This window comes from Hyla sarda, unplaced genomic scaffold (assembly GCF_029499605.1).
Source record: "Hyla sarda isolate aHylSar1 unplaced genomic scaffold, aHylSar1.hap1 scaffold_336, whole genome shotgun sequence".
Taxonomy (NCBI): Eukaryota; Metazoa; Chordata; class Amphibia; order Anura; family Hylidae; genus Hyla; species Hyla sarda.
Genome location: NW_026610109.1, coordinates 223388 through 248767, shown reverse-complemented (window position 1 = coordinate 248767; position 25380 = coordinate 223388). Strand labels below are relative to the sequence as shown.

The following is a 25380-nucleotide window of genomic DNA, read 5'->3' as shown; positions in this document are numbered from 1 at the left end:
GGGGAAATTGCTACCTAATGTGGGGTAACTGGTACCTACCTAATGTGGGGGAACTGGTACCACATGTGGGGAATCTATGCTGCCTAATGTGGGGAAAAGATGCTACCTAATGTGGGGAAACTGCTACCTACCTAATGTGGGGGAACTGCTGCCTACCTAATGCTCCCCCCTGGCAGTAGCACCCTCATCATCCACCAGCAACACCCACCCCCCAGCAGCAGCACCTCCATCAGCAGATCCTGGTGGTGGATGATGGCGGTGCTCCTGCCAGGAGGATGATCCTGCCGATGGATGATGGGGGTGGTACTGCCAGGGGGGATGGCCAGTAGCACCCTCATCATCCTCCAGCAACACCCCCCAGTAGTAGCACCCCCATCATCCACTAGCAACACCACCAATACCCCCCCTCCCGTGGTAATAGCATCAGCTAACGGATGTTGAGGGGTGTTACTGCGGTTGTGGTATTATATTCAGAGGGTGCACTGTATGGCAATGTTATTCATAGGGCGCAGTTTGTGGTAGTATTATAGTCAGAGGGCGCAGTTTGTGGTAGTATTATATTTAGAGGGTGCAGTTTGTGGTAGTATTATATTCATAGGGCGCAGTTTGTGGTAGTATTATATTCAGAGGGCGCAGTTTGTGGTAGTATTATTAGAGATGAGCGAACTTACAGTAAATTCGATTTGTCTCGAACTTCTCGGCTCGGCAGTTGATGACTTATCCTGCGTAAATTAGTTCTCCTAGGACTGTATCCACCTTTTCCAGCCCACGGGAGCACCTGAAATCTGAACTAATTTATGCAGGAAAAGTCATCAACTGCCGAGCCGAGAAGTTTGTGACGAATCGAATTTACTGTAGTTCGCTCATCTCTAAGTATTATATTCAGAGGGTGCAGTGGGTGGTAGTATTATATTCAGGGGTACAGTATGTGGCAGATTTATATTCAGGGGTACAGTATGTGGCAGATTTATATTCAGAGGGTACACTATGTGGCAGATTTATATTCAGGGGGCGCAGTTTGTGGTAGTATTATATTCAGAGGGCGCAGTGGGTGGTAGTATTATATTCAGAGGGTACAATATGTGGTAGTATTATATTCAGTGGGTACAGCGTGTGGCGGTATTATATTCAGGGGTACAGTATGTGGCAGATTTATATTCAGGGGTGCAGTGTGTGGCAGTTTATATTCAGAGGGCACAGTGTGTGGTAGTATTATATTCAGAGGGCGCAGTGGGTGGTAGTATTATATTCAGAGGGCGCAGTGGGTGGTAGTATTATATTCAGAGGGTACAGTGTGTGGCGGTATTATATTCAGGGTTACAGTATGTGGCAGATTTATATTCAGAGTGTACAGTATATGTTGGTATTATATTCAGAATGTACAGTGTGTGGTAGTATTATATTCAGTGGGTATGGTGTATGGAAGATTTATAATCAAAGAGTATAGTGTATAGTAGTATTATATTTAGAGGATACTGTGTCTGGCAGGTTTATAATAATAACTGTTTTCATATAGAGGATGAGAATGCGCTGACATAGAGAGGAGACGTCTGGGCGTCACATTCTGCAGACAGAAGTTTTAGCTGGAACAAGTCCTGGCGGTATGTACCATCTGAATTAGATAAGGGAAGACTATAGAGAAGACGTCGCCTGTAATCACTGATATCATTGTGTATTCTCCTCACTATAGAGAAGACGTCACCTGTAGTCACTGATATCATTGTGTATTCTCCTCACTATAGAGAAGACGTCACCTGTAGTCACTGATATCATTGTGTATTCTTCTCACTATAGAGAAGACGTCACCTGTAGTCAATGATATCATTGTGTATTCTCCTGACTATAGAGAAGACGTCACCTGTAGTCACTGATATCATTGTGTAATCTCCTCACTATAGAGAAGACGTCACCTGTAGTCACTGATATCATTGTGTATTCTCCACACTATAGAGAAGACGTCACCTGTAGTCACTGATATCATTGTGTATTCTCCTCACTATAGAGAAGACGTCACCTGTAGTCACTGATATCATTGTGTATTCTCCTCACTATAGAGAAGACGTCACCTGTAGTCACTGATATCATTGTGTATTCTCCTCACTATAGAGAAGACGTCACCTGTAATCATTGATATCATTGTGTATTCTCACTATAGAGAAGACATCACCTGTAGTCACTGATATCATTGTACATTCTCCTCTCTATGTCCTATCAGAGCTGTAGTCACTTGTAAGTTCTACAGTTATGGTGAGTGAAACTACAACTCCCAGCATAACCTCACCACTGCTCAAAGGGGTACTCTACTGGAAAACATTATTTTTTTTTTTATCAATTGGTGCTACAAAGTTAAACAGATTTGTAAATTACTTCTATTTAAAAATCTTAATCCTTCCAGTACTTATTAGCTGCTGTATAAGTGATTCACAGGAAGTTCTTTTCTTTTTTAATTTATTTTCTGTCTGACCACAGTGCTCTGTGCTGACACCTTTGTCCATGTCAAGAACTGTCCATAGTAGGAGCAAATCCCCATAGCAAACCTATCCTGCTCTGGACAGTTCCTGACATGGACAGAGGTGTCAGCAAATAGCACTGTGGTCAGACTGGAAAGAACTACACAACTTCCTGTGGAGCATACAGCAGCTGATAAGTACTGTAAGGATTAATATTTTAAATAGAAGTAATTTAAAAATCTGTTTAACTTTCTGGCACCAGTTGATATAAAAGTAAATGTTTTCCAGTGGAGTACCCCTAAGTAATTCTGGGAGCTGTATATTTAAATGGTGAAAACTTCCTTAACACTTTCCCATTCTGTGGCAACTGGTATATCTGATTATTATACTGGAATTTCTCACAATGCGCTACAACAGTGGTGTCTGTCACAACAGGCTAAAAACTTACTGGGGGGAGGGGGTAGGTTTGGGGGTGACACCATTTTCTACCGCACCGGGTGACACCAACCCTAGCAACGCCACTGATGTAACCATAGGGATTTGTGATGTCACCTAGAACCTTCACAGCAGCGACAGCTTTATGAGGAGCATCAGCACTGCTCTGCCTGAGCAGAACCATCACCGCCATAGGTTGTCAAATAACCCGGATTTAACCCACACAGGTAAGTCCAATGGGGTGCAGGCATGTCCTCTATGCTTACAGCTTCCCGTGGGTGTTGGTTTGATACCGTTTGGGGACAGCCAAGGAGGCATCTGCAGGCAACAAAGGTAGGTGTGTGCTTGTGTGTGTGTTTCCTATGCAGATCCTAAGCCCAGTGTCACATGCAAGTAGGAGGAGTAAGAAGGGTTCCTGGCAAATCCGGGTTATGGATTGCATTTAAAAAGGCCCCGTGGGAGTGCAATGGGCCCCTGTCTTGCTGCTTAGCAATAATGGTATGGGTTTAGGTTCTGCTGTGTGTACTGGTGGTTGACTGCCCCCCAGCCCAGAGTGTGCATGGAAAATTGTCTGGCAGCCTCCCTGACAGCAAGCAGTGATAGTGCCCATGAAGGGCACCTTGTTGGGCCCGCCCCTTTCACGGTTATCGCTTCTCGGCCTTTTGGCTAAGATCAAGTGTAGTATCTGTTCTTATCAGTTTAATATCTGATACGTCCCCTATCTGGGGACCATATATTAAATGGATTTTTGAGAACGGGGGCCGATTTCGAAGCTTGCTTCCGTCGCCCTATGCATTGACCCGATATGGCAGTATCTTCGGGTACAGTGCACCACCCCCTTACAGGGTTAAAAAGAAAGATTCCTACTTTCATTGCTACCTGCTTGCTGGCTAGCCAGCTAGCCAGCCCTGTGGGCCTTGCTGCTGCTGCAGCCAAAAAACAAAAGGTGGTGCTGCTGCTGCTTCTGCTGCTTCTGCTTCTGCTTGTGTCTGGCCGCTGTTGGAGCGTCCAGGCACAGGACTTCTGCTGCTGCTGACTAAATGGCCTCCTTAATTGGATCATTTGAGTAGCCAGCACACCTGTGCAGGTAGGGCATGACATGATAGGCAGCTGCCTTGATAGCGGGTGGGTGCTGAATGTTCCTAATTGACAAAATAAGATTAATGCTTATGAAGAAATATAAAATCTCATCCCTTCCCCAATATCGCGCCACACCCCTACCCCTTAATTCCCTGGTTGAACTTGATGGACATATGTCTTTTTTCGACCGTACTAACTATGTAACTATGTAACATAACATGGGGGGGGGGGGGGGTCTCCTGGCTGTTCACACAGGTGTGTCATTGCTGTACATTGACCATGCATTGCTTCTGTGGTATTGCAAAGGCAAAGACAAATGCTTCCAGCCATCCATTGCACTAATGGATTGGTCATCAGCTGGCTGTCTATGTCCCGCATCAATATAGACCAAAGTACAGAGGGTTAGGCTATGCTATTGTGCACCTACCTGATGCATCAGAAGGTGCGAGGCCCTTGCTAAATTCTGTGCACAGACTTTGAGATCTATACTTTAGACTGTATCTAAACCTGCTCCAACATGGACTGACATTCTGGCCTACTTTCAGCCGATGCGACTTGTCTGTCGCTGAACAGTCGCTTTTTATGTATTCAGCACCTATGTATAATGTTGTAAAAATGCTCTAGAAGCTAAAGTCGCAGAAATGTCACACATATTTGGCCTGCAACTTTCTGTGCGACAAATTCAGACAGGAAAAATCAGTATAAATCCTTAGAAAATTATCCCCCAGTGTCTCCATCTGCTGGCGGTATTGAATAAGCATTGCTGCACTGATGGGGTATGCATTAGACGAAAAAAAAGAAGAAAAAGAAGAATAATACGCCCAGAAAAGAGGCGAAAAGGAGAAAAACGTAAAAAAACGTGAAAAAAAAGTAAGAGGAAGAGAAGGGAAAAAAAGGTGGAAATGGGTTTAAAAGTGATTTCGGCGGAGAAATATATATATATATATATATATATATATATATATATACGCGCACACACACACATATATATAAACGTATTCTCCGTTGAGATATTGCAGCCGCTGCTGTGTCCAGGCCCAGGAGCCTTAGCACTGTGCTGTGATGTCACTCAATACCACTGACATCACTAGGTGTAAACAACATCTCTCCTTTGCTGTGTATGTGACTATGGAGCTGTTTGGTGATGTCGTCTATTACGGCCTTCATAGAAGCAACAGGAGATTGTTGCATCCATCTAGAACCCTCAGAACTACAGTGCTATGATGTCACTCACTTCCACAGGCCTTGCAGAGTGTAAACAACAACAACCCAGCTTTGTTGTGTATGTAACCATAGGGATTTGTGATGTCACCTAGAACCTTCACAGCAGCGACAGCTTTATGAGGAGCATCAGCACTGCTCTGCCTGAGCAGAACCATCACCGCCATAGGTTGTCAAATAACCCGGATTTAACCCACACAGGTAAGTCCAATGGGGTGCAGGCATGTCCTCTATGCTTACAGCTTCCCGTGGGTGTTGGTTTGATACCGTTTGGGGACAGCCAAGGAGGCATCTGCAGGCAACAAAGGTAGGTGTGTGCTTGTGTGTGTGTTTCCTATGCAGATCCTAAGCCCAGTGTCACATGCAAGTAGGAGGAGTAAGAAGGGTTCCTGGCAAATCCGGGTTATGGATTGCATTTAAAAAGGCCCCGTGGGAGTGCAATGGGCCCCTGTCTTGCTGCTTAGCAATAATGGTATGGGTTTAGGTTCTGCTGTGTGTACTGGTGGTTGACTGCCCCCCAGCCCAGAGTGTGCATGGAAAATTGTCTGGCAGCCTCCCTGACAGCAAGCAGTGATAGTGCCCATGAAGGGCACCTTGTTGGGCCCGCCCCTTTCACGGTTATCGCTTCTCGGCCTTTTGGCTAAGATCAAGTGTAGTATCTGTTCTTATCAGTTTAATATCTGATACGTCCCCTATCTGGGGACCATATATTAAATGGATTTTTGAGAACGGGGGCCGATTTCGAAGCTTGCTTCCGTCGCCCTATGCATTGACCCGATATGGCAGTATCTTCGGGTACAGTGCACCACCCCCTTACAGGGTTAAAAAGAAAGATTCCTACTTTCATTGCTACCTGCTTGCTGGCTAGCCAGCTAGCCAGCCCTGTGGGCCTTGCTGCTGCTGCAGCCAAAAAACAAAAGGTGGTGCTGCTGCTGCTTCTGCTGCTTCTGCTTCTGCTTGTGTCTGGCCGCTGTTGGAGCGTCCAGGCACAGGACTTCTGCTGCTGCTGACTAAATGGCCTCCTTAATTGGATCATTTGAGTAGCCAGCACACCTGTGCAGGTAGGGCATGACATGATAGGCAGCTGCCTTGATAGCGGGTGGGTGCTGAATGTTCCTAATTGACAAAATAAGATTAATGCTTATGAAGAAATATAAAATCTCATCCCTTCCCCAATATCGCGCCACACCCCTACCCCTTAATTCCCTGGTTGAACTTGATGGACATATGTCTTTTTTCGACCGTACTAACTATGTAACTATGTAACATAACATGGGGGGGGGGGGGGGGTCTCCTGGCTGTTCACACAGGTGTGTCATTGCTGTACATTGACCATGCATTGCTTCTGTGGTATTGCAAAGGCAAAGACAAATGCTTCCAGCCATCCATTGCACTAATGGATTGGTCATCAGCTGGCTGTCTATGTCCCGCATCAATATAGACCAAAGTACAGAGGGTTAGGCTATGCTATTGTGCACCTACCTGATGCATCAGAAGGTGCGAGGCCCTTGCTAAATTCTGTGCACAGACTTTGAGATCTATACTTTAGACTGTATCTAAACCTGCTCCAACATGGACTGACATTCTGGCCTACTTTCAGCCGATGCGACTTGTCTGTCGCTGAACAGTCGCTTTTTATGTATTCAGCACCTATGTATAATGTTGTAAAAATGCTCTAGAAGCTAAAGTCGCAGAAATGTCACACATATTTGGCCTGCAACTTTCTGTGCGACAAATTCAGACAGGAAAAATCAGTATAAATCCTTAGAAAATTATCCCCCAGTGTCTCCATCTGCTGGCGGTATTGAATAAGCATTGCTGCACTGATGGGGTATGCATTAGACGAAAAAAAAGAAGAAAAAGAAGAATAATACGCCCAGAAAAGAGGCGAAAAGGAGAAAAACGTAAAAAAACGTGAAAAAAAAGTAAGAGGAAGAGAAGGGAAAAAAAGGTGGAAATGGGTTTAAAAGTGATTTCGGCGGAGAAATATATATATATATATATATATATATATATATATATATACGCGCACACACACACATATATATAAACTAATATGGGGGACTAAACTAATATGGGGCATGGAACATCTTAGCTATGAGGAGCGATTAAAGGAGTTACAATTGTTTAGTCTTGAGAAGAGACGTTTAAGGGGGGATATGATAAACGTATATAAGTATATTAATGGCCCATACAAAAAATATGGAGAAAAACTGTTCCAGGTTAAACCCCCCCAAAGGACGAGGGGGCACTCCCTCCGTCTGGAGAAAAAAAAGTTTAGTCTCAAGGGGCGACACGCCTTCTTTACCGTGAGGACTGTGAATTTATGGAACGGTCTACCTCAGGAACTGGTCACAGCAGGAACAATTAACAGCTTTAAAACAGGATTAGATACATTCCTGGAACAAAATAAGATTAATGCTTATGAAGAAATATAAAATCTCATCCCTTCCCCAATATCGCGCCACACCCCTACCCCTTAATTCCCTGGTTGAACTTGATGGACATATGTCTTTTTTCGACCGTACTAACTATGTAACTATGTAACTATGTAACTATGTATTCTCCGTTGAGATATTGCAGCCGCTGCTGTGTCCAGGCCCAGGAGCCTTAGCACTGTGCTGTGATGTCACTCAATACCACTGACATCACTAGGTGTAAACAACATCTCTCCTTTGCTGTGTATGTGACTATGGAGCTGTTTGGTGATGTCGTCTATTATGGCCTTCATAGAAGCAACAGGAGATTGTTGCATCCATCTAGAACCCTCAGAACTACAGTGCTATGATGTCACTCACTTCCACAGGCCTTGCAGAGTGTAAACAACAACAACCCAGCTTTGTTGTGTATGTAACCATAGGGATTTGTGATGTCACCTAGAACCTTCACAGCAGCGACAGCTTTATGAGGAGCATCAGCACTGCTCTGCCTGAGCAGAACCATCACCGCCATAGGTTGTCAAATAACCCGGATTTAACCCACACAGGTAAGTCCAATGGGGTGCAGGCATGTCCTCTATGCTTACAGCTTCCCGTGGGTGTTGGTTTGATACCGTTTGGGGACAGCCAAGGAGGCATCTGCAGGCAACAAAGGTAGGTGTGTGCTTGTGTGTGTGTTTCCTATGCAGATCCTAAGCCCAGTGTCACATGCAAGTAGGAGGAGTAAGAAGGGTTCCTGGCAAATCCGGGTTATGGATTGCATTTAAAAAGGCCCCGTGGGAGTGCAATGGGCCCCTGTCTTGCTGCTTAGCAATAATGGTATGGGTTTAGGTTCTGCTGTGTGTACTGGTGGTTGACTGCCCCCCAGCCCAGAGTGTGCATGGAAAATTGTCTGGCAGCCTCCCTGATAGCAAGCAGTGATAGTGCCCATGAAGGGCACCTTGTTGGGCCCGTCCCTTTCACGGTTATCGCTTCTCGGCCTTTTGGCTAAGATCAAGTGTAGTATCTGTTCTTATCAGTTTAATATCTGATACGTCCCCTATCTGGGGACCATATATTAAATGGATTTTTGAGAACGGGGGCCGATTTCGAAGCTTGCTTCCGTCGCCCTATGCATTGACCCGATATGGCAGTATCTTCGGGTACAGTGCACCACCCCCTTACAGGGTTAAAAAGAAAGATTCCTACTTTCATTGCTACCTGCTTGCTGGCTAGCCAGCTAGCCAGCCCTGTGGGCCTTGCTGCTGCTGCAGCCAAAAAACAAAAGGTGGTGCTGCTGCTGCTTCTGCTGCTTCTGCTTCTGCTTGTGTCTGGCCGCTGTTGGAGCGTCCAGGCACAGGACTTCTGCTGCTGCTGACTAAATGGCCTCCTTAATTGGATCATTTGAGTAGCCAGCACACCTGTGCAGGTAGGGCATGACATGATAGGCAGCTGCCTTGATAGCGGGTGGGTGCTGAATGTTCCTAATTGACAAAATAAGATTAATGCTTATGAAGAAATATAAAATCTCATCCCTTCCCCAATATCGCGCCACACCCCTACCCCTTAATTCCCTGGTTGAACTTGATGGACATATGTCTTTTTTCGACCGTACTAACTATGTAACTATGTAACATAACATGGGGGGGGGGGGGGGTCTCCTGGCTGTTCACACAGGTGTGTCATTGCTGTACATTGACCATGCATTGCTTCTGTGGTATTGCAAAGGCAAAGACAAATGCTTCCAGCCATCCATTGCACTAATGGATTGGTCATCAGCTGGCTGTCTATGTCCCGCATCAATATAGACCAAAGTACAGAGGGTTAGGCTATGCTATTGTGCACCTACCTGATGCATCAGAAGGTGCGAGGCCCTTGCTAAATTCTGTGCACAGACTTTGAGATCTATACTTTAGACTGTATCTAAACCTGCTCCAACATGGACTGACATTCTGGCCTACTTTCAGCCGATGCGACTTGTCTGTCGCTGAACAGTCGCTTTTTATGTATTCAGCACCTATGTATAATGTTGTAAAAATGCTCTAGAAGCTAAAGTCGCAGAAATGTCACACATATTTGGCCTGCAACTTTCTGTGCGACAAATTCAGACAGGAAAAATCAGTATAAATCCTTAGAAAATTATCCCCCAGTGTCTCCATCTGCTGGCGGTATTGAATAAGCATTGCTGCACTGATGGGGTATGCATTAGACGAAAAAAAAGAAGAAAAAGAAGAATAATACGCCCAGAAAAGAGGCGAAAAGGAGAAAAACGTAAAAAAACGTGAAAAAAAAGTAAGAGGAAGAGAAGGGAAAAAAAGGTGGAAATGGGTTTAAAAGTGATTTCGGCGGAGAAATATATATATATATATATATATATATATATATATATATATATATATATACGCGCACACACACACATATATATAAACGTATTCTCCGTTGAGATATTGCAGCTGCTGCTGTGTCCAGGCCCAGGAGCCTTAGCACTGTGCTGTGATGTCACTCAATACCACTGACATCACTAGGTGTAAACAACATCTCTCCTTTGCTGTGTATGTGACTATGGAGCTGTTTGGTGATGTCGTCTATTATGGCCTTCATAGAAGCAACAGGAGATTGTTGCATCCATCTAGAACCCTCAGAACTACAGTGCTATGATGTCACTCACTTCCACAGGCCTTGCAGAGTGTAAACAACAACAACCCAGCTTTGTTGTGTATGTAACCATAGGGATTTGTGATGTCACCTAGAACCTTCACAGCAGCGACAGCTTTATGAGGAGCATCAGCACTGCTCTGCCTGAGCAGAACCATCACCGCCATAGGTTGTCAAATAACCCGGATTTAACCCACACAGGTAAGTCCAATGGGGTGCAGGCATGTCCTCTATGCTTACAGCTTCCCGTGGGTGTTGGTTTGATACCGTTTGGGGACAGCCAAGGAGGCATCTGCAGGCAACAAAGGTAGGTGTGTGCTTGTGTGTGTGTTTCCTATGCAGATCCTAAGCCCAGTGTCACATGCAAGTAGGAGGAGTAAGAAGGGTTCCTGGCAAATCCGGGTTATGGATTGCATTTAAAAAGGCCCCGTGGGAGTGCAATGGGCCCCTGTCTTGCTGCTTAGCAATAATGGTATGGGTTTAGGTTCTGCTGTGTGTACTGGTGGTTGACTGCCCCCCAGCCCAGAGTGTGCATGGAAAATTGTCTGGCAGCCTCCCTGACAGCAAGCAGTGATAGTGCCCATGAAGGGCACCTTGTTGGGCCCGCCCCTTTCACGGTTATCGCTTCTCGGCCTTTTGGCTAAGATCAAGTGTAGTATCTGTTCTTATCAGTTTAATATCTGATACGTCCCCTATCTGGGGACCATGGGACCATATATTAAATGGATTTTTGAGAACGGGGGCCGATTTCGAAGCTTGCTTCCGTCGCCCTATGCATTGACCCGATATGGCAGTATCTTCGGGTACAGTGCACCACCCCCTTACAGGGTTAAAAAGAAAGATTCCTACTTTCATTGCTACCTGCTTGCTGGCTAGCCAGCTAGCCAGCCCTGTGGGCCTTGCTGCTGCTGCAGCCAAAAAACAAAAGGTGGTGCTGCTGCTGCTTCTGCTGCTTCTGCTTCTGCTTGTGTCTGGCCGCTGTTGGAGCGTCCAGGCACAGGACTTCTGCTGCTGCTGACTAAATGGCCTCCTTAATTGGATCATTTGAGTAGCCAGCACACCTGTGCAGGTAGGGCATGACATGATAGGCAGCTGCCTTGATAGCGGGTGGGTGCTGAATGTTCCTAATTGACAAAATAAGATTAATGCTTATGAAGAAATATAAAATCTCATCCCTTCCCCAATATCGCGCCACACCCCTACCCCTTAATTCCCTGGTTGAACTTGATGGACATATGTCTTTTTTCGACCGTACTAACTATGTAACTATGTAACATAACATGGGGGGGGGGGGGGGTCTCCTGGCTGTTCACACAGGTGTGTCATTGCTGTACATTGACCATGCATTGCTTCTGTGGTATTGCAAAGGCAAAGACAAATGCTTCCAGCCATCCATTGCACTAATGGATTGGTCATCAGCTGGCTGTCTATGTCCCGCATCAATATAGACCAAAGTACAGAGGGTTAGGCTATGCTATTGTGCACCTACCTGATGCATCAGAAGGTGCGAGGCCCTTGCTAAATTCTGTGCACAGACTTTGAGATCTATACTTTAGACTGTATCTAAACCTGCTCCAACATGGACTGACATTCTGGCCTACTTTCAGCCGATGCGACTTGTCTGTCGCTGAACAGTCGCTTTTTATGTATTCAGCACCTATGTATAATGTTGTAAAAATGCTCTAGAAGCTAAAGTCGCAGAAATGTCACACATATTTGGCCTGCAACTTTCTGTGCGACAAATTCAGACAGGAAAAATCAGTATAAATCCTTAGAAAATTATCCCCCAGTGTCTCCATCTGCTGGCGGTATTGAATAAGCATTGCTGCACTGATGGGGTATGCATTAGACGAAAAAAAAGAAGAAAAAGAAGAATAATACGCCCAGAAAAGAGGCGAAAAGGAGAAAAACGTAAAAAAACGTGAAAAAAAAGTAAGAGGAAGAGAAGGGAAAAAAAGGTGGAAATGGGTTTATAAGTGATTTCGGCGGAGAAATATATATATATATATATATATCTATATATATACGCGCACACACACACATATATATAAACGTATTCTCCGTTGAGATATTGCAGCCGCTGCTGTGTCCAGGCCCAGGAGCCTTAGCACTGTGCTGTGATGTCACTCAATACCACTGACATCACTAGGTGTAAACAACATCTCTCCTTTGCTGTGTATGTGACTATGGAGCTGTTTGGTGATGTCGTCTATTATGGCCTTCATAGAAGCAACAGGAGATTGTTGCATCCATCTAGAACCCTCAGAACTACAGTGCTATGATGTCACTCACTTCCACAGGCCTTGCAGAGTGTAAACAACAACAACCCAGCTTTGTTGTGTATGTAACCATAGGGATTTGTGATGTCACCTAGAACCTTCACAGCAGCGACAGCTTTATGAGGAGCATCAGCACTGCTCTGCCTGAGCAGAACCATCACCGCCATAGGTTGTCAAATAACCCGGATTTAACCCACACAGGTAAGTCCAATGGGGTGCAGGCATGTCCTCTATGCTTACAGCTTCCCGTGGGTGTTGGTTTGATACCGTTTGGGGACAGCCAAGGAGGCATCTGCAGGCAACAAAGGTAGGTGTGTGCTTGTGTGTGTGTTTCCTATGCAGATCCTAAGCCCAGTGTCACATGCAAGTAGGAGGAGTAAGAAGGGTTCCTGGCAAATCCGGGTTATGGATTGCATTTAAAAAGGCCCCGTGGGAGTGCAATGGGCCCCTGTCTTGCTGCTTAGCAATAATGGTATGGGTTTAGGTTCTGCTGTGTGTACTGGTGGTTGACTGCCCCCCAGCCCAGAGTGTGCATGGAAAATTGTCTGGCAGCCTCCCTGACAGCAAGCAGTGATAGTGCCCATGAAGGGCACCTTGTTGGGCCCGCCCCTTTCACGGTTATCGCTTCTCGGCCTTTTGGCTAAGATCAAGTGTAGTATCTGTTCTTATCAGTTTAATATCTGATACGTCCCCTATCTGGGGACCATATATTAAATGGATTTTTGAGAACGGGGGCCGATTTCGAAGCTTGCTTCCGTCGCCCTATGCATTGACCCGATATGGCAGTATCTTCGGGTACAGTGCACCACCCCCTTACAGGGTTAAAAAGAAAGATTCCTACTTTCATTGCTACCTGCTTGCTGGCTAGCCAGCTAGCCAGCCCTGTGGGCCTTGCTGCTGCTGCAGCCAAAAAACAAAAGGTGGTGCTGCTGCTGCTTCTGCTGCTTCTGCTTCTGCTTGTGTCTGGCCGCTGTTGGAGCGTCCAGGCACAGGACTTCTGCTGCTGCTGACTAAATGGCCTCCTTAATTGGATCATTTGAGTAGCCAGCACACCTGTGCAGGTAGGGCATGACATGATAGGCAGCTGCCTTGATAGCGGGTGGGTGCTGAATGTTCCTAATTGACAAAATAAGATTAATGCTTATGAAGAAATATAAAATCTCATCCCTTCCCCAATATCGCGCCACACCCCTACCCCTTAATTCCCTGGTTGAACTTGATGGACATATGTCTTTTTTCGACCGTACTAACTATGTAACTATGTAACATAACATGGGGGGGGGGGGGGGGTCTCCTGGCTGTTCACACAGGTGTGTCATTGCTGTACATTGACCATGCATTGCTTCTGTGGTATTGCAAAGGCAAAGACAAATGCTTCCAGCCATCCATTGCACTAATGGATTGGTCATCAGCTGGCTGTCTATGTCCCGCATCAATATAGACCAAAGTACAGAGGGTTAGGCTATGCTATTGTGCACCTACCTGATGCATCAGAAGGTGCGAGGCCCTTGCTAAATTCTGTGCACAGACTTTGAGATCTATACTTTAGACTGTATCTAAACCTGCTCCAACATGGACTGACATTCTGGCCTACTTTCAGCCGATGCGACTTGTCTGTCGCTGAACAGTCGCTTTTTATGTATTCAGCACCTATGTATAATGTTGTAAAAATGCTCTAGAAGCTAAAGTCGCAGAAATGTCACACATATTTGGCCTGCAACTTTCTGTGCGACAAATTCAGACAGGAAAAATCAGTATAAATCCTTAGAAAATTATCCCCCAGTGTCTCCATCTGCTGGCGGTATTGAATAAGCATTGCTGCACTGATGGGGTATGCATTAGACGAAAAAAAAGAAGAAAAAGAAGAATAATACGCCCAGAAAAGAGGCGAAAAGGAGAAAAACGTAAAAAAACGTGAAAAAAAAGTAAGAGGAAGAGAAGGGAAAAAAAGGTGGAAATGGGTTTAAAAGTGATTTCGGCGGAGAAATATATATATATATATATATATATATATATATATATATATATACGCGCACACACACACATATATATAAACGTATTCTCCGTTGAGATATTGCAGCCGCTGCTGTGTCCAGGCCCAGGAGCCTTAGCACTGTGCTGTGATGTCACTCAATACCACTGACATCACTAGGTGTAAACAACATCTCTCCTTTGCTGTGTATGTGACTATGGAGCTGTTTGGTGATGTCGTCTATTATGGCCTTCATAGAAGCAACAGGAGATTGTTGCATCCATCTAGAACCCTCAGAACTACAGTGCTATGATGTCACTCACTTCCACAGGCCTTGCAGAGTGTAAACAACAACAACCCAGCTTTGTTGTGTATGTAACCATAGGGATTTGTGATGTCACCTAGAACCTTCACAGCAGCGACAGCTTTATGAGGAGCATCAGCACTGCTCTGCCTGAGCAGAACCATCACCGCCATAGGTTGTCAAATAACCCGGATTTAACCCACACAGGTAAGTCCAATGGGGTGCAGGCATGTCCTCTATGCTTACAGCTTCCCGTGGGTGTTGGTTTGATACCGTTTGGGGACAGCCAAGGAGGCATCTGCAGGCAACAAAGGTAGGTGTGTGCTTGTGTGTGTGTTTCCTATGCAGATCCTAAGCCCAGTGTCACATGCAAGTAGGAGGAGTAAGAAGGGTTCCTGGCAAATCCGGGTTATGGATTGCATTTAAAAAGGCCCCGTGGGAGTGCAATGGGCCCCTGTCTTGCTGCTTAGCAATAATGGTATGGGTTTAGGTTCTGCTGTGTGTACTGGTGGTTGACTGCCCCCCAGCCCAGAGTGTGCATGGAAAATTGTCTGGCAGCCTCCCTGACAGCAAGCAGTGATAGTGCCCATGAAGGGCACCTTGTTGGGCCCGCCCCTTTCACGGTTATCGCTTCTCGGCCTTTTGGCTAAGATCAAGTGTAGTATCTGTTCTTATCAGTTTAATATCTGATACGTCCCCTATCTGGGGACCATATATTAAATGGATTTTTGAGAACGGGGGCCGATTTCGAAGCTTGCTTCCGTCGCCCTATGCATTGACCCGATATGGCAGTATCTTCGGGTACAGTGCACCACCCCCTTACAGGGTTAAAAAGAAAGATTCCTACTTTCATTGCTACCTGCTTGCTGGCTAGCCAGCTAGCCAGCCCTGTGGGCCTTGCTGCTGCTGCAGCCAAAAAACAAAAGGTGGTGCTGCTGCTGCTTCTGCTGCTTCTGCTTCTGCTTGTGTCTGGCCGCTGTTGGAGCGTCCAGGCACAGGACTTCTGCTGCTGCTGACTAAATGGCCTCCTTAATTGGATCATTTGAGTAGCCAGCACACCTGTGCAGGTAGGGCATGACATGATAGGCAGCTGCCTTGATAGCGGGTGGGTGCTGAATGTTCCTAATTGACAAAATAAGATTAATGCTTATGAAGAAATATAAAATCTCATCCCTTCCCCAATATCGCGCCACACCCCTACCCCTTAATTCCCTGGTTGAACTTGATGGACATATGTCTTTTTTCGACCGTACTAACTATGTAACTATGTAACATAACATGGGGGGGGGGGGGGGGTCTCCTGGCTGTTCACACAGGTGTGTCATTGCTGTACATTGACCATGCATTGCTTCTGTGGTATTGCAAAGGCAAAGACAAATGCTTCCAGCCATCCATTGCACTAATGGATTGGTCATCAGCTGGCTGTCTATGTCCCGCATCAATATAGACCAAAGTACAGAGGGTTAGGCTATGCTATTGTGCACCTACCTGATGCATCAGAAGGTGCGAGGCCCTTGCTAAATTCTGTGCACAGACTTTGAGATCTATACTTTAGACTGTATCTAAACCTGCTCCAACATGGACTGACATTCTGGCCTACTTTCAGCCGATGCGACTTGTCTGTCGCTGAACAGTCGCTTTTTATGTATTCAGCACCTATGTATAATGTTGTAAAAATGCTCTAGAAGCTAAAGTCGCAGAAATGTCACACATATTTGGCCTGCAACTTTCTGTGCGACAAATTCAGACAGGAAAAATCAGTATAAATCCTTAGAAAATTATCCCCCAGTGTCTCCATCTGCTGGCGGTATTGAATAAGCATTGCTGCACTGATGGGGTATGCATTAGACGAAAAAAAAGAAGAAAAAGAAGAATAATACGCCCAGAAAAGAGGCGAAAAGGAGAAAAACGTAAAAAAACGTGAAAAAAAAGTAAGAGGAAGAGAAGGGAAAAAAAGGTGGAAATGGGTTTAAAAGTGATTTCGGCGGAGAAATATATATATATATATATATATATATATATATATATATATACGCGCACACACACACATATATATAAACGTATTCTCCGTTGAGATATTGCAGCCGCTGCTGTGTCCAGGCCCAGGAGCCTTAGCACTGTGCTGTGATGTCACTCAATACCACTGACATCACTAGGTGTAAACAACATCTCTCCTTTGCTGTGTATGTGACTATGGAGCTGTTTGGTGATGTCGTCTATTATGGCCTTCATAGAAGCAACAGGAGATTGTTGCATCCATCTAGAACCCTCAGAACTACAGTGCTATGATGTCACTCACTTCCACAGGCCTTGCAGAGTGTAAACAACAACAACCCAGCTTTGTTGTGTATGTAACCATAGGGATTTGTGATGTCACCTAGAACCTTCACAGCAGCGACAGCTTTATGAGGAGCATCAGCACTGCTCTGCCTGAGCAGAACCATCACCGCCATAGGTTGTCAAATAACCCGGATTTAACCCACACAGGTAAGTCCAATGGGGTGCAGGCATGTCCTCTATGCTTACAGCTTCCCGTGGGTGTTGGTTTGATACCGTTTGGGGACAGCCAAGGAGGCATCTGCAGGCAACAAAGGTAGGTGTGTGCTTGTGTGTGTGTTTCCTATGCAGATCCTAAGCCCAGTGTCACATGCAAGTAGGAGGAGTAAGAAGGGTTCCTGGCAAATCCGGGTTATGGATTGCATTTAAAAAGGCCCCGTGGGAGTGCAATGGGCCCCTGTCTTGCTGCTTAGCAATAATGGTATGGGTTTAGGTTCTGCTGTGTGTACTGGTGGTTGACTGCCCCCCAGCCCAGAGTGTGCATGGAAAATTGTCTGGCAGCCTCCCTGACAGCAAGCAGTGATAGTGCCCATGAAGGGCACCTTGTTGGGCCCGCCCCTTTCACGGTTATCGCTTCTCGGCCTTTTGGCTAAGATCAAGTGTAGTATCTGTTCTTATCAGTTTAATATCTGATACGTCCCCTATCTGGGGACCATATATTAAATGGATTTTTGAGAACGGGGGCCGATTTCGAAGCTTGCTTCCGTCGCCCTATGCATTGACCCGATATGGCAGTATCTTCGGGTCAAGTGCACCACCCCCTTACAGGGTTAAAAAGAAAGATTCCTACTTTCATTGCTACCTGCTTGCTGGCTAGCCAGCTAGCCAGCCCTGTGGGCCTTGCTGCTGCTGCAGCCAAAAAACAAAAGGTGGTGGTGCTGCTGCTGCTTCTGCTGCTTCTGCTTCTGCTTGTGTCTGGCCGCTGTTGGAGCGTCCAGGCACAGGACTTCTGCTGCTGCTGACTAAATGGCCTCCTTAATTGGATCATTTGAGTAGCCAGCACACCTGTGCAGGTAGGGCATGACATGATAGGCAGCTGCCTTGATAGCGGGTGGGTGCTGAATGTTCCTAATTGACAAAATAAGATTAATGCTTATGAAGAAATATAAAATCTCATCCCTTCCCCAATATCGCGCCACACCCCTACCCCTTAATTCCCTGGTTGAACTTGATGGACATATGTCTTTTTTCGACCGTACTAACTATGTAACTATGTAACATAACATGGGGGGGGGGGGGGGGGGTCTCCTGGCTGTTCACACAGGTGTGTCATTGCTGTACATTGACCATGCATTGCTTCTGTGGTATTGCAAAGGCAAAGACAAATGCTTCCAGCCATCCATTGCACTAATGGATTGGTCATCAGCTGGCTGTCTATGTCCCGCATCAATATAGACCAAAGTACAGAGGGTTAGGCTATGCTATTGTGCACCTACCTGATGCATCAGAAGGTGCGAGGCCCTTGCTAAATTCTGTGCACAGACTTTGAGATCTATACTTTAGACTGTATCTAAACCTGCTCCAACATGGACTGACATTCTGGCCTACTTTCAGCCGATGCGACTTGTCTGTCGCTGAACAGTCGCTTTTTATGTATTCAGCACCTATGTATAATGTTGTAAAAATGCTCTAGAAGCTAAAGTCGCAGAAATGTCACACATATTTGGCCTGCAACTTTCTGTGCGACAAATTCAGACAGGAAAAATCAGTATAAATCCTTAGAAAATTATCCCCCAGTGTCTCCATCTGCTGGCGGTATTGAATAAGCATTGCTGCACTGATGGGGTATGCATTAGACGAAAAAAAAGAAGAAAAAGAAGAATAATACGCCCAGAAAAGAGGCGAAAAGGAGAAAAACGTAAAAAAACGTGAAAAAAAAGTAAGAGGAAGAGAAGGGAAAAAAAGGTGGAAATGGGTTTAAAAGTGATTTCGGCGGAGAAATATATATATGCATGGAAAATTGTCTGGCAGCCTCCCTGACAGCAAGCAGTGATAGTGCCCATGAAGGGCACCTTGTTGGGCCCGCCCCTTTCACGGTTATCGCTTCTCGGCCTTTTGGCTAAGATCAAGTGTAGTATCTGTTCTTATCAGTTTAATATCTGATACGTCCCCTATCTGGGGACCATATATTAAATGGATTTTTGAGAACGGGGGCCGATTTCGAAGCTTGCTTCCGTCGCCCTATGCATTGACCCGATATGGCAGTATCTTCGGGTACAGTGCACCACCCCCTTACAGGGTTAAAAAGAAAGATTCCTACTTTCATTGCTACCTGCTTGCTGGCTAGCCAGCTAGCCAGCCCTGTGGGCCTTGCTGCTGCTGCAGCCAAAAAACTAAAGGTGGTGCTGCTGCTGCTTCTGCTGCTTCTGCTTCTGCTTGTGTCTGGCCGCTGTTGGAGCGTCCAGGCACAGGACTTCTGCTGCTGCTGACTAAATGGCCTCCTTAATTGGATCATTTGAGTAGCCAGCACACCTGTGCAGGTAGGGCATGACATGATAGGCAGCTGCCTTGATAGCGGGTGGGTGCTGAATGTTCCTAATTGACAAAATAAGATTAATGCTTATGAAGAAATATAAAATCTCATCCCTTCCCCAATATCGCGCCACACCCCTACCCCTTAATTCCCTGGTTGAACTTGATGGACATATGTCTTTTTTCGACCGTACTAACTATGTAACTATGTAACATAACATGGGGGGGGGGGGGGGGGGGGTCTCCTGGCTGTTCACACAGGTGTGTCATTGCTGTACATTGACCATGCATTGCTTCTGTGGTATTGCAAAGGCAAAGACAAATGCTTCCAGCCATCCATTGCACTAATGGATTGGTCATCAGCTGGCTGTCTATGTCCCGCATCAATATAGACCAAAGTACAGAGGGTTAGGCTATGCTATTGTGCACCTACCTGATGCATCAGAAGGTGCGAGGCCCTTGCTAAATTCTGTGCACAGACTTTGAGATCTATACTTTAGACTGTATCTAAACCTGCTCCAACATGGACTGACATTCTGGCCTACTTTCAGCCGATGCGACTTGTCTGTCGCTGAACAGTCGCTTTTTATGTATTCAGCACCTATGTATAATGTTGTAAAAATGCTCTAGAAGCTAAAGTCGCAGAAATGTCACACATATTTGGCCTGCAACTTTCTGTGCGACAAATTCAGACAGGAAAAATCAGTATAAATCCTTAGAAAATTATCCCCCAGTGTCTCCATCTGCTGGCGGTATTGAATAAGCATTGCTGCACTGATGGGGTATGCATTAGACGAAAAAAAAGAAGAAAAAGAAGAATAATACGCCCAGAAAAGAGGCGAAAAGGAGAAAAACGTAAAAAAACGTGAAAAAAAAGTAAGAGGAAGAGAAGGGAAAAAAAGGTGGAAATGGGTTTAAAAGTGATTTCGGCGGAGAAATATATATATATATATATATATATATATATATATATATATATATACGCGCACACACACACATATATATAAACGTATTCTCCGTTGAGATATTGCAGCCGCTGCTGTGTCCAGGCCCAGGAGCCTTAGCACTGTGCTGTGATGTCACTCAATACCACTGACATCACTAGGTGTAAACAACATCTCTCCTTTGCTGTGTATGTGACTATGGAGCTGTTTGGTGATGTCGTCTATTATGGCCTTCATAGAAGCAACAGGAGATTGTTGCATCCATCTAGAACCCTCAGAACTACAGTGCTATGATGTCACTCACTTCCACAGGCCTTGCAGAGTGTAAACAACAACAACCCAGCTTTGTTGTGTATGTAACCATAGGGATTTGTGATGTCACCTAGAACCTTCACAGCAGCGACAGCTTTATGAGGAGCATCAGCACTGCTCTGCCTGAGCAGAACCATCACCGCCATAGGTTGTCAAATAACCCGGATTTAACCCACACAGGTAAGTCCAATGGGGTGCAGGCATGTCCTCTATGCTTACAGCTTCCCGTGGGTGTTGGTTTGATACCGTTTGGGGACAGCCAAGGAGGCATCTGCAGGCAACAAAGGTAGGTGTGTGCTTGTGTGTGTGTTTCCTATGCAGATCCTAAGCCCAGTGTCACATGCAAGTAGGAGGAGTAAGAAGGGTTCCTGGCAAATCCGGGTTATGGATTGCATTTAAAAAGGCCCCGTGGGAGTGCAATGGGCCCCTGTCTTGCTGCTTAGCAATAATGGTATGGGTTTAGGTTCTGCTGTGTGTACTGGTGGTTGACTGCCCCCCAGCCCAGAGTGTGCATGGAAAATTGTCTGGCAGCCTCCCTGACAGCAAGCAGTGATAGTGCCCATGAAGGGCACCTTGTTGGGCCCGCCCCTTTCACGGTTATCGCTTCTCGGCCTTTTGGCTAAGATCAAGTGTAGTATCTGTTCTTATCAGTTTTCATGCTGGTGGGGATGGGTGCTGCATGGAGGATGCAGGTGTACCAGGGCTTTCCGGGGCTGGTTCTGAGGAATCAGCTCGACGGCTGCCCCGATGTGACCTGTTCCCTCCGGGTCTCGCCATGAGGCTGAGAGGGTCTAGAGCCGAGGTACTTTTGTGCCTCGGGGAGTGGTGACCCCGAGGTGCCGAAACTCACTGGGAGAATAGACTCACTGAGTTGAAGCACGGGCACCATAATCTCTTCACCTTGTGGCACTCACCTCTTGATTCCCGGCCTTCTGGCTAGGATCAGAGAAATTTTTATAGATCCGGCCGGATGTCCGGGCAGTATATCTGCACACATTCACTTATTTATTTCTTTTTTGTCTCACTGTGTCACTTTTTGCGTGTTGTGTGTTCACAGGATTGGTCAGGATGCGGTAGCCCTTCTGGGTGTCCCTCCTGGCGGTCTAGGGGAGGTGTGTGTGGCCATTCGGTTCCGCACCTCCCTGCAAACACCCCGGGTACTCCTGCTTTGGCAGGGTACCTACCGTAATCGGCTCTGCGGGCAGATACCTTGGCTAACGCCAAGGGGGATGCCGGGAGCATTTGTGGTCCCCTAGTAGCTTCGGCGAAAAGGGACATCGAACCTGGAACCTCGCAGGTACCTTTTGGTCCGGAGGCGAAGGGTAAGGTTTGTTGGGGGGCCTCTCTCCTATCGGAGAAGGGCTTGCGATAGACCGCATCCTTTGTGCACGTTTTTTTAGTGTAACACGTTTGCACTTTTTCTTGCACTTTGGGTGAATCGAAAGCACGTTCCTCGGCTTTAGATAAAAAAAAAAAAAAAAAAAAAAAAAAATCTGTTCTTATCAGTTTAATATCTGATACGTCCCCTATCTGGGGACCATATATTAAATGGATTTTTGAGAACGGGGGCCGATTTCGAAGCTTGCTTCCGTCGCCCTATGCATTGACCCGATATGGCAGTATCTTCGGGTACAGTGCACCACCCCCTTACAGGGTTAAAAAGAAAGATTCCTACTTTCATTGCTACCTGCTTGCTGGCTAGCCAGCTAGCCAGCCCTGTGGGCCTTGCTGCTGCTGCAGCCAAAAAACAAAAGGTGGTGCTGCTGCTGCTTCTGCTGCTTCTGCTTCTGCTTGTGTCTGGCCGCTGTTGGAGCGTCCAGGCACAGGACTTCTGCTGCTGCTGACTAAATGGCCTCCTTAATTGGATCATTTGAGTAGCCAGCACACCTGTGCAGGTAGGGCATGACATGATAGGCAGCTGCCTTGATAGCGGGTGGGTGCTGAATGTTCCTAATTGACAAAATAAGATTAATGCTTATGAAGAAATATAAAATCTCATCCCTTCCCCAATATCGCGCCACACCCCTACCCCTTAATTCCCTGGTTGAACTTGATGGACATATGTCTTTTTTCGACCGTACTAACTATGTAACTATGTAACATAACATGGGGGGGGGGGGGGGTCTCCTGGCTGTTCACACAGGTGTGTCATTGCTGTACATTGACCATGCATTGCTTCTGTGGTATTGCAAAGGCAAAGACAAATGCTTCCAGCCATCCATTGCACTAATGGATTGGTCATCAGCTGGCTGTCTATGTCCCGCATCAATATAGACCAAAGTACAGAGGGTTAGGCTATGCTATTGTGCACCTACCTGATGCATCAGAAGGTGCGAGGCCCTTGCTAAATTCTGTGCACAGACTTTGAGATCTATACTTTAGACTGTATCTAAACCTGCTCCAACATGGACTGACATTCTGGCCTACTTTCAGCCGATGCGACTTGTCTGTCGCTGAACAGTCGCTTTTTATGTATTCAGCACCTATGTATAATGTTGTAAAAATGCTCTAGAAGCTAAAGTCGCAGAAATGTCACACATATTTGGCCTGCAACTTTCTGTGCGACAAATTCAGACAGGAAAAATCAGTATAAATCCTTAGAAAATTATCCCCCAGTGTCTCCATCTGCTGGCGGTATTGAATAAGCATTGCTGCACTGATGGGGTATGCATTAGACGAAAAAAAAGAAGAAAAAGAAGAATAATACGCCCAGAAAAGAGGCGAAAAGGAGAAAAACGTAAAAAAACGTGAAAAAAAAGTAAGAGGAAGAGAAGGGAAAAAAAGGTGGAAATGGGTTTAAAAGTGATTTCGGCGGAGAAATATATATATGCATGGAAAATTGTCTGGCAGCCTCCCTGACAGCAAGCAGTGATAGTGCCCATGAAGGGCACCTTGTTGGGCCCGCCCCTTTCACGGTTATCGCTTCTCGGCCTTTTGGCTAAGATCAAGTGTAGTATCTGTTCTTATCAGTTTAATATCTGATACGTCCCCTATCTGGGGACCATATATTAAATGGATTTTTGAGAACGGGGGCCGATTTCGAAGCTTGCTTCCGTCGCCCTATGCATTGACCCGATATGGCAGTATCTTCGGGTACAGTGCACCACCCCCTTACAGGGTTAAAAAGAAAGATTCCTACTTTCATTGCTACCTGCTTGCTGGCTAGCCAGCTAGCCAGCCCTGTGGGCCTTGCTGCTGCTGCAGCCAAAAAACTAAAGGTGGTGCTGCTGCTGCTTCTGCTGCTTCTGCTTCTGCTTGTGTCTGGCCGCTGTTGGAGCGTCCAGGCACAGGACTTCTGCTGCTGCTGACTAAATGGCCTCCTTAATTGGATCATTTGAGTAGCCAGCACACCTGTGCAGGTAGGGCATGACATGATAGGCAGCTGCCTTGATAGCGGGTGGGTGCTGAATGTTCCTAATTGACAAAATAAGATTAATGCTTATGAAGAAATATAAAATCTCATCCCTTCCCCAATATCGCGCCACACCCCTACCCCTTAATTCCCTGGTTGAACTTGATGGACATATGTCTTTTTTCGACCGTACTAACTATGTAACTATGTAACATAACATGGGGGGGGGGGGGGGGGGTCTCCTGGCTGTTCACACAGGTGTGTCATTGCTGTACATTGACCATGCATTGCTTCTGTGGTATTGCAAAGGCAAAGACAAATGCTTCCAGCCATCCATTGCACTAATGGATTGGTCATCAGCTGGCTGTCTATGTCCCGCATCAATATAGACCAAAGTACAGAGGGTTAGGCTATGCTATTGTGCACCTACCTGATGCATCAGAAGGTGCGAGGCCCTTGCTAAATTCTGTGCACAGACTTTGAGATCTATACTTTAGACTGTATCTAAACCTGCTCCAACATGGACTGACATTCTGGCCTACTTTCAGCCGATGCGACTTGTCTGTCGCTGAACAGTCGCTTTTTATGTATTCAGCACCTATGTATAATGTTGTAAAAATGCTCTAGAAGCTAAAGTCGCAGAAATGTCACACATATTTGGCCTGCAACTTTCTGTGCGACAAATTCAGACAGGAAAAATCAGTATAAATCCTTAGAAAATTATCCCCCAGTGTCTCCATCTGCTGGCGGTATTGAATAAGCATTGCTGCACTGATGGGGTATGCATTAGACGAAAAAAAAGAAGAAAAAGAAGAATAATACGCCCAGAAAAGAGGCGAAAAGGAGAAAAACGTAAAAAAACGTGAAAAAAAAGTAAGAGGAAGAGAAGGGAAAAAAAGGTGGAAATGGGTTTAAAAGTGATTTCGGCGGAGAAATATATATATATATATATATATATATATATATATATATATATATATATACGCGCACACACACACATATATATAAACGTATTCTCCGTTGAGATATTGCAGCCGCTGCTGTGTCCAGGCCCAGGAGCCTTAGCACTGTGCTGTGATGTCACTCAATACCACTGACATCACTAGGTGTAAACAACATCTCTCCTTTGCTGTGTATGTGACTATGGAGC

The 25380-nt window shown here is 45.8% G+C and overlaps 10 non-coding genes and 1 pseudogene across 10 annotated transcripts; all 11 read left to right on the top strand.

Annotated features, from left to right (window-relative positions):
* Window positions 1-3531: 3531 nt before the first annotated feature.
* LOC130330544 (U2 spliceosomal RNA) lies at window positions 3532-3722 on the top strand. The gene has a single exon (XR_008873682.1). It is a non-coding gene; the product is annotated as a U2 spliceosomal RNA (small nuclear RNA).
* Window positions 3723-5806: 2084 nt separating this feature from the next.
* LOC130330543 (U2 spliceosomal RNA) lies at window positions 5807-5997 on the top strand. The gene has a single exon (XR_008873681.1). It is a non-coding gene; the product is annotated as a U2 spliceosomal RNA (small nuclear RNA).
* Window positions 5998-8591: 2594 nt separating this feature from the next.
* On the top strand, window positions 8592-8782 carry LOC130330542 (U2 spliceosomal RNA). The gene has a single exon (XR_008873680.1). It is a non-coding gene; the product is annotated as a U2 spliceosomal RNA (small nuclear RNA).
* Window positions 8783-10878: 2096 nt separating this feature from the next.
* On the top strand, window positions 10879-11077 carry LOC130330589 (U2 spliceosomal RNA). The gene has a single exon (XR_008873723.1). It is a non-coding gene; the product is annotated as a U2 spliceosomal RNA (small nuclear RNA).
* Window positions 11078-13157: 2080 nt separating this feature from the next.
* On the top strand, window positions 13158-13348 carry LOC130330541 (U2 spliceosomal RNA). The gene has a single exon (XR_008873679.1). It is a non-coding gene; the product is annotated as a U2 spliceosomal RNA (small nuclear RNA).
* Window positions 13349-15439: 2091 nt separating this feature from the next.
* LOC130330540 (U2 spliceosomal RNA) lies at window positions 15440-15630 on the top strand. The gene has a single exon (XR_008873678.1). It is a non-coding gene; the product is annotated as a U2 spliceosomal RNA (small nuclear RNA).
* A 2089-nt stretch (window positions 15631-17719) lies between these two features.
* LOC130330588 (U2 spliceosomal RNA) lies at window positions 17720-17910 on the top strand. The gene has a single exon (XR_008873722.1). It is a non-coding gene; the product is annotated as a U2 spliceosomal RNA (small nuclear RNA).
* A 1279-nt stretch (window positions 17911-19189) lies between these two features.
* On the top strand, window positions 19190-19380 carry LOC130330537 (U2 spliceosomal RNA). Its single transcript, XR_008873676.1, has one exon. It is a non-coding gene; the product is annotated as a U2 spliceosomal RNA (small nuclear RNA).
* A 2097-nt stretch (window positions 19381-21477) lies between these two features.
* LOC130330605 (U2 spliceosomal RNA) lies at window positions 21478-21637 on the top strand (annotated as a pseudogene).
* Window positions 21638-22330: 693 nt separating this feature from the next.
* LOC130330597 (U2 spliceosomal RNA) lies at window positions 22331-22523 on the top strand. The gene has a single exon (XR_008873727.1). It is a non-coding gene; the product is annotated as a U2 spliceosomal RNA (small nuclear RNA).
* A 1273-nt stretch (window positions 22524-23796) lies between these two features.
* Window positions 23797-23987, top strand: LOC130330536 (U2 spliceosomal RNA). Its single transcript, XR_008873675.1, has one exon. It is a non-coding gene; the product is annotated as a U2 spliceosomal RNA (small nuclear RNA).
* The last annotated feature ends 1393 nt before the right edge of the window (window positions 23988-25380 follow it).